The sequence below is a fragment of the Sorex araneus genome, chromosome 2 (assembly GCF_027595985.1).
Source record: "Sorex araneus isolate mSorAra2 chromosome 2, mSorAra2.pri, whole genome shotgun sequence".
NCBI lineage: Eukaryota > Metazoa > Chordata > Mammalia > Eulipotyphla > Soricidae > Sorex > Sorex araneus.
The window spans coordinates 35538071-35551306 of record NC_073303.1 but is presented as its reverse complement, the minus strand read 5'-3'; the positions used below and the strand labels follow the sequence as shown (position 1 = coordinate 35551306).

At 42.9% G+C, this 13236-nt stretch overlaps 1 protein-coding gene across 7 annotated transcripts in view; it reads left to right on the top strand.

The window, feature by feature from the left end:
• Positions 1–13236, top strand: part of DENND4A (DENN domain containing 4A) — a 143598-nt gene that overhangs the window by 22984 nt on the left and 107378 nt on the right. For 6 of the 7 annotated variants that reach the window (XM_055125269.1, XM_055125267.1, XM_055125266.1 and 3 more), the window contains exons 2-3: positions 4835–4916; positions 9299–9418. The gene's annotated coding sequence lies outside the window, so the exon portion shown is untranslated. The remainder of the gene's footprint in view (positions 1–4834; positions 4917–9298; positions 9419–13236) is intronic. The other variant, XM_055125264.1, reaches the window with a different exon arrangement.

The following is a 13236-nucleotide window of genomic DNA, read 5'->3' as shown; positions in this document are numbered from 1 at the left end:
CAGACCCAGGAGTATGCCCTGAGCACTGCTGGGTGTGTCCCCAGAGTAGCATCTCCACACACCCCCCTTGAAAAGCCATGGGAGGTCTGGGGTGACAGTGCAGGGGTTTGACCCTGGCATGTGGCATTCTGAGCATCACAGAGTATAAACACCACCAGGGTGGCCCTGGTGGCCCCTGAACCACTGGCCAGACAGCACGACTTCTGGGGCCCCAGCACTAACCTGCCAGCACCTTTGGCCACTGGCCGTCTGAGCACCACTCGGGAAACCCACCAAAGCTATTTTTAAATAAGTTGCTTTAAGAAGCCATTAGAGGGGGCCGGAGCGATAGCACAGCGGGTAGGGCATTCGCCTTGAACGCAGCCTACCCGGGTTCGATCCCCGGCATCCCATATGGTCCCCCCAAACACCGCCAGGAGTAATTCCTGAGTGCAAAGCCAGGAGTAACCCCTGAGCATCGCTGGGTGTGACCCAAAAAGCAAAAAAAAAAAAAAAAAAAAAAAAGGAGAAGCCATTAGAGTTGAGTCAGAAACTTACGGACGGTTTAACACTGGTGCTTTGATTTTTTTCAGTTATAGAAAGAATTGAAACGAAATGCCCTGGGATCTTCTCCGACATCAAATCTATGGTCCTGTCATGTTTTCACTGTTCTGACTTCATGTATTTAATCATGTTAACACACATGCCATGTGTTTATAATTGCTATGCTTGCGAGAGAATAAGAAGAAAGACAGGACTCAGTCCCTGTGGGTTTGCCTGTCTGGAGAGACAGTACGTGTCTCAGAAACTGTGACTGTTCAGACCTAATCCGAGTTTACTAGCTACTGCAGTTATTCAGCTACATCATTTCTGAGTGAGGGCCAGGTCACTCCTGAACACAGGAAAAGACTCTTCAGTGGTTCCAAGGCACTAGCTTATGTTGTCTTCTCGATTCTAATCTGGAATTGACCCCGTGGAGATTGCCCTAATTTCATTGTGATTGATCGATCTCCTCTGTCTTATCTTCGGTGTGTGCATTGGTGCCATTTCCTCTATATAGTTATGTTTAAATAGAACATTCTAGGGCCGGAGAGGGCACCTGTCCTGCATGCAGCCAGTGTGTCTGTGTATGCACTGCTAAAGCAAGCATGACCACTCCTGTTGGCTTTCTGGCACCAGATGGTTCCCTGAGCACTGCCAGGGCGGCCCTACGTGGTCACCAGCTCACCTAAGCAGCTGTGGCCTGGGGCCCTAACACTACACTGTCAGTCTTGGGCTGGTAGGGCGTTTGACTAGCACGTGGCTGATCCGGGTTCGATTCCCAGCATCCCATATGGTCCCCCAAGCACCACCAGGAGTAATTCCTGAGTGCATGAGCCAGGAGTAACCCCAGAATATTGCCAAGTGTGACCCAAAAAGCAATAAATAAATAAATAAATGAACTTGTCAGTCTTGTTGGCTGGGAGGCACTGGAGGAGCTTAGAAGCTCCCCCCAAACCCCAAAATAAACTAGCAGTCCAGATGACTGAGTAAATGGTACCAAAAATGCACCTTATATGCATACACTTTGGGAGAATTTGTTTCTGTAAGCAGTGTATAAGGGAATATCATTTCATATATATTGTCTTTTTCTCTCATAGGCTTGCTTTTCCTTTTACATGATGCTTTTAGATAAAAACCCTTCTCACTCTCCAGGGATTGTGATCTGTGGCAGGGAGTGGGCTGGAGCAAAGTGGGCGTACATGTCAAGGTTGGCACTAGGCGTCCTTGTGACGGACTGCTGGTATCTTTGGTAATGAAGCACATGAAGATGCACACTTGACTGTGTAGAACTAAGTGTTCATTCATGCATGCATGTACACACACTTGTAAACAAATGGTACAGGTCAGAAAAAAAAAAACAAGAAAAACAGAGGAAATCATCAGAATGAGTGAAGGGCACCGCCATCCATTTCCCAGCTGTGAAATTCTACGATCATTTTGCTGGATGCTGTACTAGGAGGACCAGGGTCAAAGGTATACCAGACCTGTGTTATCTCACAACTGAATATAAATCCATGATAAGCTCAGATTCAAGTGTCGGTTCAAAATAAGAGCAACGTCATGGCCCCTGTGTGTGGGAAGAAAATCGAGCTGCAGGAAGACCATTGGTATGTCGCCGCCACGCATGGCTTTCTGTGCATGAGAGGCAGCTCTGCTGAGTGGATCTCACACATTTTCTCTTTTCTTTTATGTTTGAAGTTTTACTAACCACCAGGACTTGCAAAGTTGTTTTTAATACGCTTGTCTCAGGCATTCAGTGTTCCAACACCAATCCCATCACCAGTGTGACCTTCCCCCCACCAGTGTCCACAGTCTTCCACCACCTGCCCTCTCTCCTCCCCCGAGCAGGCATAAAATAATTTACTTTATGGTGCTTATGACAACAAAAAGGCAAATGGGATCATCAAAAAATAGTTCCGTAAAAGAAAAATTGTGAAAATTGTTATATCTCACTATCGTGCTATTGACGGCATTGAGGGTTCACAAAACTGTTGCTAGATGAGCCTTCTGTGTTATTGCTTTGGCTCCGGGAGCTCCGTGGGCTTCTAGGCAACTTTCCCGTCTAATTTGCTGCATTCCGACCAGGCTGTCCGGACCGTGAAATGTGGAGGTGTCACTGGCCGCCTGTGTGGCCGCACGCTCAGGAGCTGTGCAACTGGGACCACTTGGCAGTTTGGTGTCTCTTCAGGATTAGTCATGGAGCCGTGAAGCCGGACTGTGCATATGCCGGAGGCTGTTGGGCGTGGGTGGGGTGCTGGGCTCCTGGCAGGGTGGGGACTCGGCCTGCCCCCATCTCAAGAAGGCTCCCTAGGCTTCAGCCTGGGACTGTTCAGCGGCTTGATGTCACCTCGAGGTTAGCTCAGTCTCATCGCGCTTTCAGCCCTCCTCCAGGTGTGCACAGCCAGTGGTGCATCATCCTCAGATAGCTCGCGGTGGCAGAGGACTTGGCTGACACTGCAGTGATGGAAGTTTGTATCAGTCTCATCTTGTGTGTATTAGAAAATCAGTGAATTAGGATAATTGGGCCCATTGTTGTACAATTCATGGACTAAAGGTTTATCCAGTTTATTCTGTCAAAAATAAGATATGATATTGTGAATGCAACTGTAAAGTAAGTGTTTTTATCATTAGAGAAATGGCTCTTTGGTTTTTGATTAATAAAGAAATATTAAGTTTAATGGAGCATCGAGTCATGGCCAAAACAGTGTGCTTTGTATATTAAGAAACTCAATGTAGCAGAAAATGTTATTTGAAAATGGTTACATGGTACCTTCATAATTGCATCTAAACAAATCCAATTTTCTGGCAATATAATAAAAACAATTTTTTAACTATACATATATTTTGAACTTCACATAGAATATTTCAACTAAAAACTTTTTTTTTTTTTGGTAATCTACTGTTGAATTGCTTAAACATTTTAGCCAGTCAGTGTTTACATTCTTTTTTTGCTCACTGTCAGCAGTAAGACTCGAGGAAATATGTGAAGAATACACATATGTAGCATTCCATATTTGCTGACTGGAGTTTCCAGTGAGACTGAGGTGAAGTTCTGTCCTGGTTTTACAGTGCCCAGCAAATCATCCTACCCTCAAGGGTCAAACCCGTATAACATTGCCACGTGGGACATACCTTAATGAAGTTTGAAAGTTAAATAAATTCTATGTTCGTTTTTTTAATGAAAAAAGTACTAAGTGTTGAGTACGTAATGCCCTAGAGATAGCATGCTTTTCTTCCTCACCTTCTTGTTTCTATACACAAACTTTCATCGGTTTTATTTTGTTTTGGGGCCACACAGGATGGTACTCAGAGCTATTCTTGGCTTGTTTTGGGGCCACACAGGATGGAACTCGGGGCTTTCTCTTGGCTGTGCACTCAGTGATCACTCTTGGTGATTATATTGCTGGTGATTATATATTCCACTCTTTTTTTTTTTTTTTTTGCTTTTTGGGTCACACCCGGCAATGCTCAGGGGTTACTCTTGGCTCTACACTCAGAAATTACTCCTGGTGGTGCTTGGGGGACTATATGGGATGCTGGAAATAGAACCCGGATCAGCCGAGTGCAAGGCAAATGCCCCACCCGTTGTGCTATCACTCCAGCTCCCTATATACCCCACTCTTGCTGGGACTATATGGGGTTTCAGGAATCAAACTCAGGTAGGCCCTGTGCAGGGTAAGCATCGTACCCACTATACCATTGCTGTGGTCCTTGTACTTAATTCTTTTGTGTCCTTATTTTGTTTTTCAAATTTCTTGCTTTCTCCCTCTATTGCTTGCTTTTAAATATATATATATATATATATTCATTTTTAAGCTTCTTTTAAAAAAATTTAATTTTATGTTAGGCACCATGATTTACAATACCATTAGTGGTAAGATTTCATGACGAAGGCACTAGTGACACACCCTCCATCAGACTAACTGCTTCCCTCCACTGTGTATATCCTTCCCTTTGGGGCTTGGGGGATATCATACCTGCCAGTCCTCAGGACTTATTCTGCCTGTGTGGTCTGTTCAGTGGTCATTCCTAGTTGTACTTGAAGGAACATATAAAGAGCCGGGGCTTGAACCTAGGTTGGCCTCGTATAAGGCAAGTGCGTTCCCTGCTGTACTAAGTTTCCTTCCCCTATATGTCTACTCTTGACTGATATTGTACTTTCTGACAGAGCTGGTACTTGAAAATTACTTATTGGCCTCCGGCCAGGTGAAAACAATATATACAACCATATTATTTGAAAATCATCATTGTTAACAGAATTTTGGGGTGGAAATATTTTATTGAAATTAATTTGACCTCAATTTTTTTCCAGCACAGTATTTTCCAAAACTGAAGCTTGTAGAATTCACAAATTGAGATCTGGGTATCATTTTCACCGTGACCTTCAGTAATGTGTAAGTAGTTTCGCATTGTGATTTGTTCCTAGTAGCTGTTTTGTATATTAAGCACCATGAAATATAAAAATATTTCGGGGCATAGTGGGGTAGAGGTCCACACCCAGTGATGCTCAGGCGTTACTCCTGGCTCTGCATTCAGGAATTACTCCTGGTGGCGCTTTGGGGACCATATGGGATGCCAGGGATCGAACCCCAGTTGGCTGCATGCAAGGCAAGCACCCTACCTGCTGTACTATTGGTCCGACCCCATAAATATGATGAAATGTAAATTTACCAGATGTCTTCGCATGAATCTGTTGTCTACAGACCATTTACTGATTATAGATAATACATGACAACTTTGAAAGATGTCTTAAGGTGTGCTCTGGCTCAGTGTTAATTCAGTAGCATTCATCAGAGGCAGCGTCCTCATCAGAATACAGTTGTCCAGTTCAGAGAGATAGGGCACTTGCCTTGCACATGGCTGACCAGGCTTTAACCACCCCCCCATCCCCTCCCCATAGTGTCCCCTGAGCACAGCCAGGAGTGATTTCTGAGTGCAGAGCCAGGAGTAAGCCCTGAGCACCACTGGGTGTGACCCCCCAAACAAATATAAAACAAATACACACACAGATGTTCTCATCTGCATGAAGTACATTCTGTAACCCTCTTATGGGTGCCTGAACCCCAGAATAGTAGTCCCTGGAATATGTGGACTGATTTTTCCTGAGACATACAGGTCTATGATAAAGTTTAATTTATAAACTAGTCATAGTAAGAGAAAATTTATAAACTAGTCATAGTAAGAGAGAAAAATAGCAAATAAGAAGACGAGAGCAATACGGGAGAAGGTGCTTGCCTGGCCTGCAGCCAGCTCTGGTTCTATCTCTTGCACTACATATGGTCCCCTGAGCATGTCACGAATGACCCTTGTGAGCAGAGCCAGGAGTAAAGCATGAACACAGCTGGTTGTGGCCCCAAAACAAAAAAGTAGAATAGAATAATTCTGATGAATAAAAGTGATAGTTATATACAATATTTTATTGTATGTAATATTGTTTGGATTAGGATTGGTGGTCAAATGTAAGGAAACTACTGGGTTAAGAGATTAGAGTTCTTGGGGCCAGAGAGATAGTATAGTGGGTAGGGCATTTGCCTTGTAGCTGACCTGGGTTAGATCCCCGGCACCCCATATAATTTCCCCAAGCACCATCAGGAGCGATCCTTGAGTGCAGAGCCAGTAGTAAGCCCTGAGCATTGCTGGGTTTGGCTCAAAAAAGAAAAAGTGGGGGTAGGGTGGGGAGTAGAGTTCTTATTTAGTCTCTGACTATCAGGGCATCCTTAAATAAACCGTCTTCTGCACTTCAGCCTTTTTGGACTTAAATGAGGCATTAGACTATGACTAATAAGATCTGGGGTTGTTAATCTAATAGAGCTGTCAACTTAACTGAGTTTTTATTTTTTGCTAGATTTTGCTTGGAAACTGATATTAAGAGGTGAGGTGGTAGGCTTAGAGATACATAGTCTCACTTGCTCAGTAAATTTTACCCACATAGTTTGGGCTCATAAGACTTACTTTTAAACGTCAAATTTGTGGTCTGGAGAGATGATAGTACAGCATATAGGGCATTTGCCTTGCACGTGACCAACCCAGGTTCAAACCCTGGCATCCCATATGATCCCTCTGTCTGCCAGGAGTAATTCCTGGGTGCAGAGTCAGGAGTAACCCCTGAGCATTGCAAGGTGTGGCTCAACCTTCTCCCACCGCCCCCCCCCAAAAAAAAAAAAAACAGGTCAAGTTTGCCTTAGATGGATTCAATCTTTTTTAAAGAAGGTCAGTATATGTGAATAAAATATGATATATGAATAAAATTTATTTTCTTTCAAATGCCCATAGAGGGCTGATGTTGAGTTTCCAAGGAGTTGGAGGGACAGACGGGCCAGTAGAGCGGGGGATCATTGCTGTGGCCGGCTAGGAAACTGCACATGGTAGATGTGAGTGCTTGGAAGCTGGGTGATAGGAAGATGGGCCGTAGAAGAAACAATGACTCAGAGTGTCCTAAAAGCAAAGGAGATGTAAAAAATTTCGAGAGATTATTGCTTTCATCAGCATTCTCACCAGCTCCTAGAGTAGTATCAAATCTCAGGAGTTATAAAAAATTTAGTGAATGAATCAATTACTGATCCAGTAAGTTTCTAATTTAGGTAAGGTCCAATTTTTTTTCTACGTTTTACCTAAGATTAATGGTAATAATACTAAACTCTAATCTAGTTTATGTCTTGACCCACACTCAACAACTACAGTATTTAAGTATTTACAGTATTTAATTGAGGTTCAGAAATTTGCTCCTGGTTGTTGAAAAAAAATTTTAAAAGACATTATATTTAGTACCACATGCTTGAATAAGTTTGTCAGTTAAATATATACATATATATGCATATATACCATCTATAAGATGTAGGTTTGGGGTCAGCATTGCTCAGGGTTTACTCCTGGCTCTGTGCTTAGGGATCATTTCCGGTGGTGCTCAGGGGAACTTATGTGGTGTCAAGGATCAAATCTGGGTTGGCTGCATGCAAGAAAAGGAACTTACCCACTGGCCTATCTCTCCTGACCCTTAACAAATATTTTTTAGACTCCTATATACCATATTTTTTGCACCATGTAGATTGTAAAACTGGAGCACTGGTTATAGTATATATTTCTTTTGTTTTTCTGTGTGTGTGGGGGCGGGGGGTTAACAAGGATCGAATGTAGGGACTCTATATGCAAGGCCAGTGTTCTACCCCTGAGGCTCAGCCTGGCTATCTTTGTTACTGCTGATGGAATTATAGTAGTTCAGTGTATTTATGAAGGTTCTAGCAGATTTGAAAGTACATAACAAATGAATAGTATGAATTTTTTACTCATCATTATAACTATAACTAAAGATTAGAAAGATGTTTTCTCATCTCAAAGGGAACTAGGAAACATCACAAATTATAAACCTTATTTATTGGAGAGACATTGTTAAATTTCTCCTGTTACTTTGTCAGTTTATAAAGCTTAAGTAAAAAACTACTTCAATTTACATGCTTTTTTTAAAATTGAGGAACATAGATTAGAAAGAGGAAATTATTATGTCTTGAAAGGAAGAAGGAACAAAACTATGTATGATGGGCTAGAAAGAGCTTGACTGATCAGAAACTGAGAGATGAAGGTCAGAAAAGATGATACTGAGCCTTGCTGGTCTCGATAAGACTCGGTGGTCGGAATATATCCCGAGGATGCAAAAAAGCACAGTAGAAATGACATCTGTACCTATATATTCATTGCAGCACTATTCACAGTAGCCAAAATATGGAAACTACCCAAGTGCCCTAAAACAGATGACTGGTTAAAGAAACTGTAGTACATCTACACAATGGAATACTATGCAGCTGTTAGGAGAGATGAAGTCATAAAATTTGCTTATAAATGGATAAACATGGAGAGTATCATGCTAAGTGAAATGAGTCAGAAAGAGAGGGACAGACGTAGAGGGACTGCACTCATTTGTGGAGTGTGGGGTAGCATCACATGAGGCTGACACCCAAGGACAGTAGATACAAGGGCCAGGAGGATTGCCCCATAGCTGGAAGACTGCTTCATAGTGGAGGGGAGAAGGCAGATGGAATCACTAAGAAAATGATGGCTGGAGGAACCAGTTGGGATGGGAGATGCATGCTGAAAGTACATAATGGACCAAACATGATAACCTCTCAGTATCTGTGTTGCAAGCCATAATGCCCAAAAGTAGAGAGAGAGTATGGGGAATATTGTCTGCCATAGAGGCGGGGGAGGATGGGGAAGGGGGGGTATACCCAGGATATTGGTGGTTGGGAATGTGCACTGGTGGAGGATGGGTGTTTGATCATTGTGAGATTGTAACCCAAACATGAAAGCTTGTAACTATCTCACGGTGATTCAATAAAATTTAAATTTTTTTTTAAAAAAGACTCGGTGGTCAAGATAATGAGCTGGTTGAGATATTGCAGTTTGCTGATTGTGATGATGAGGCTTGTTAGTTGAGATAATGTGAGACAAAATGAGCAAAATTAGGTTCTTAATTGCAAATATGTTAAACATTTTCTTTTGGCTTTCTTATCTAAGGGGACTTGATAAATTAATTTTCTACTTATATTTCATTTTGTATATTACACATATATAAATAAATGTGTATATATATATGCATGTTTATATACCTTGAGCTTGTGACTATTGGTTACACAGTGTCTGAAAAGCTCTTGTTCTTCTTGCCTTTTACTAATAGTTTATAATTTTACAAAACTGTTTTGTTCAGATTTTTTGTTTTTCATATCTTTCAAGTCTCACATCTGATTCCTACTTTTGCCTTTTCTTCTTCTTATACTTCACTTAGGTAGCAAATGCTTAACTACCCTCCCCAAATGGAGTGACTGAAGAAATTAAAAAGAAACTGAATTGACTGAGCAGAGATTGAAAGAGAAAAGCAAATTAGTCTTCATTAATTGCTGAATAGGTAAGAACTTGATTGTAATGATTTCTCAATTGAGTTCTCATGATCCTTTTTCTTCTGTTCTCCAACAAAAATAAATGTAATTTGAAGTGAAATATGAGCCAAGCAGGTACAGGAAATTTTAAGAAAATGCTGATAAACATTTTACAGACCAGCTCTTTCAGCTGTCTGGATCACATTGGACAAAGAAGGATTAAAATATATGAAAAAAAAATCATTACTTGGGGACTAGAATGATAGTACGGTGGGTGGGTAAGGTGCTTGCCTTGCGTGTGGCCAACCTGGGTTCAATCCCTGGCATCCCGTGTGGTTCCCTGAGCACCCTGAGGAGTAATTCCTGGGTGCAGAGCAAGAGTGAGCCCTGAGCACTGCCGGGTGTGACCCAAAAACAAAAAACAAGTAAAACCAAAAAAAAAAATCATTAGTTAAGAATACTTCCCAGCTTGAGTGAGGTTGCTTTGGAGTTGTATGCTGTGTGATTTTCACTGTTAGGGTCTTCTTGGAGCCAGTGTGGTTTCACCCCTTAAGCTGGACTGAGAACAAATTTACTTATCACCCATATTATTATTATTATTATTATTATTATTATTTTCTTTTTGGGTCACACCCGGCGATGCACAGGGGCCACTCCTGGCTCTGCACTCAGGAACCACTCCTGGCGGTGCTCAGGGGACCATATGGGATGCTGAGATTCAAACCTGGCTTGGCCGCGTGCAAGGCAAACGCCCTACCTGCTATGCTATTGCTCCAGCCCCCCATATTATTATTATTTTAAAATTACTAATTGTTAGGCATTCTTGCTGTGGTATAATTTTTGATAACTCTTGCCAACATAAGAAATTTTCTCTTGAGGGGCTGGAGCAATAGCACAGCGGGTAGGGCGCTTGCCTTGCATACAGCTGACCCGGGTTTGATTCCCAGCCTCCCATATGGTCCCCTGAGCACTGCCAGGAGTAACCCCTGCGCATCGCCGGGTGTGACCCAAAAAGGAAAAAAAAAGAAAAAGGAAAAATTTTGTCTTGATATGCATTTAGTATTTTTTTTTGTATTTAGTATTTTCTATATGAGTTTTGAATGCCATGTGCCAATGGATGTCTTGGATTTTATGTAATTCTTAGAGAATATTACTGCTTTATACCTTTATTACAAATTCTCCATATTTCCTTTGCCTTATAATTTTTTGTATTTTTGTTTTCTTGAGGGGTTTTCCCAAGTGAAGCCCGGGGAGTAGTCCCAACGGCTCTTGCGTGCCCAGTCTGGGGGGCAGTGGAAGGCCCTGAGGATTGTTGGTGCTTGGGTCCTGTGATGCTTGTGGTCACTCCGGCCATCCCAGCAGTGCTCAGGGCCTCCAGACTCCATCCTTAGGGTCCTCAGGGGACCATACAGTAGCAGGAGTTGAACCAGGGTCAGCCACCTGCCTTGCCTGTCCTTTAACCCCTTAATTTATCCCTCTGACCCTTAATGTTTAGTAATATCTCCTCTCTAGTTTCTAAACATCAAACTTACTCCAGAAAAAGTTGGTTTAAAATAAAAGGTAGTTGGGCTGGAGAGCTAGCACACTGGGGAGGGTGCTTGCCTGGCATTCGGTCTACCTCGGTTTAATCTCCTGTGTCCCATGTGGTCCCTAAGCCTGCCAGCAGCAACCCCTGAGCATCACCGAATGTGGCCCTAAAACAAAATGAAAAACCCAACCAAACAAACCAACCAAAAAGCAGACATAGAGGTATGTTTTAAAAAGTATCGAAGACTTTTCCTGAGTTAAGTGTCTTTTAGAACTTACAAGAAGTCACCTGGACCATTTTGCCAGCCATATGTTTATATTGCGTGCTTTGTCAGCTGTGCCTTAAAATATATCGCCTGCCTTCTTAAAATACTCTATCTATAAATGATTATGTGGGAAATAACAGTAACAACTGGAGTGATATTTCTTTTCCTGTCAGTAAATGGAAGAGGGGGCCGGAGAGATGCTCAACAGATTGGATGCATGTGAAGCAAGGGTTGGGGTCAGGGTTCGATTCCAAACACGGCCAATGTGTCCCGAAATCCAAAGCAAGCAGTGATGAATAAGTATAAGAGGACATTAACGCCACCTTAAAGTTGACTGCTCTTTACTTATATGTACTAGTTAAGAACAGTAACTTGTTCCCTTTCAGTAGTCACTAACTGTATTAATTTGTGATTTGGAATGAATTAATAGAATTTGTGAACCAGAAAGACATAACAAAAAATATTGTAATTTTGTTTGTGAGCTATACCCAGCAGTGCTCAAGGTTTTACTCCTGACTCTGTGCTCAGGGATGGCTCCAGGCAGGGCTTAGGGGACCATATGCAGTGCTAGGGACTGAACCCAGCCAGGCATGTGCAAGGCAACTGTAGCAGTTGTACTAACACCCCGGCACTCCACGATGATCTTTTATGCAGATTTCTCACAAATGTTTGCCTGGGTTGGCCTTGGGGTCTCCCGGGTGGTGCTCAGAGCACCTGGGGTCATTCCTGGTGAAATTGGGCCATTTTGGCTGATGCTTTAGTGCTCAGGCCACAGGGTGTGGAGCTGTGTGTCTTCATGGTCCCGGGAAGCACCCGGGCCACACTGGGCGTGTTCGGAGCCTCGCGGCCACAAAGCCCACGATGTTCAGGGGCCCACATGGTGCCGGGAAGCGAGCCTTGAGGAAGCTTGCACCCCAAGCCCAGGGCTTGTGCAATCCCTAGTTCCATGTTTGCTCTTTTGCACTTTTTTCCAGGGACCCGAGAGTGATTTTCAAAATGACTCATCCCAATATCTGTTCTCATAGCCGTGCTATTTCTGTTCTCATTTCCTTTTTCTTACAGTTAGGGAACTGTACTGTGTGTAGTGAGCAATGTAGGTAGTATCGGGTATGCTTTGGCATTATTACTTTTTCTTCTTTTGGGTTCTGGAACCACACCTGGCGGCTCAAGGGTACATGGGCTTGATGCTCTGAGGGGGTGGGAGGTAACATGGAGCTCAGGGCACCATGCAGAGTAAGAGACTGAACCTGGGGCTCCGACATGACTTGTGTGCACCTCAGCCTATTGAACTCTCTCCAGCCCTGCTCTATGTTTTACTTTGAATAACATGAGGTTAGAGTCTGTGAACAAGGTGACTATTTAAATCTCTTCATTATGATGAAAGACAAATGTTCTGTACCAAGATAATTTTTATTTTTTTTAATTAAAAAAATTATTTTTACATGGATCACCATGGGGTACAGTTACAGACTTACAAACTTTCGTGCTTACGTTTTAGTCACAATGACCGAGTGCCCATCCCTCCACCAGTGCCCATTCTCCACCACCAATGGTCCCGGCATCCCTCCTACCACCCCCACTCCTTCTTCCCCACCCCACCCCGCCTCTGTGGCAGGGCATTCCCTTTTGCTCTCTCTCCTTTTGGGGGTTGTGGTTTGCAATATAGGTATTGAGTGGCCATCATGTTCGATCTACAGTCTACTTTCAGCCTGCATCTCCTATCCCAAGTGGGCCCTCCAAGCACCCTTTACTTGGTGGTCCCTTCTCTATCTGAGCTGCCTTTTCCCCCAGCATATAAGACAGGCTTCTAAGCCATGGAGCAATCCTCCTGGTACACATTTCTACTATTCTTGGGTGTAAGTCTCACATTCTGTTACTTTATATTCCACAAATGAGTGCAATCTTTCTATGTCTGTCCCTCTCTTTCTGACTCATTTCACTTAACACGATACTCTCCATGTTGATCCACTTATATGCGAATTTCATGACTTCATCCTTTCTAAGAGCTGCATAGTATTCCATTGTGTAAATATACCAAAGTTTCTTTAATCAGT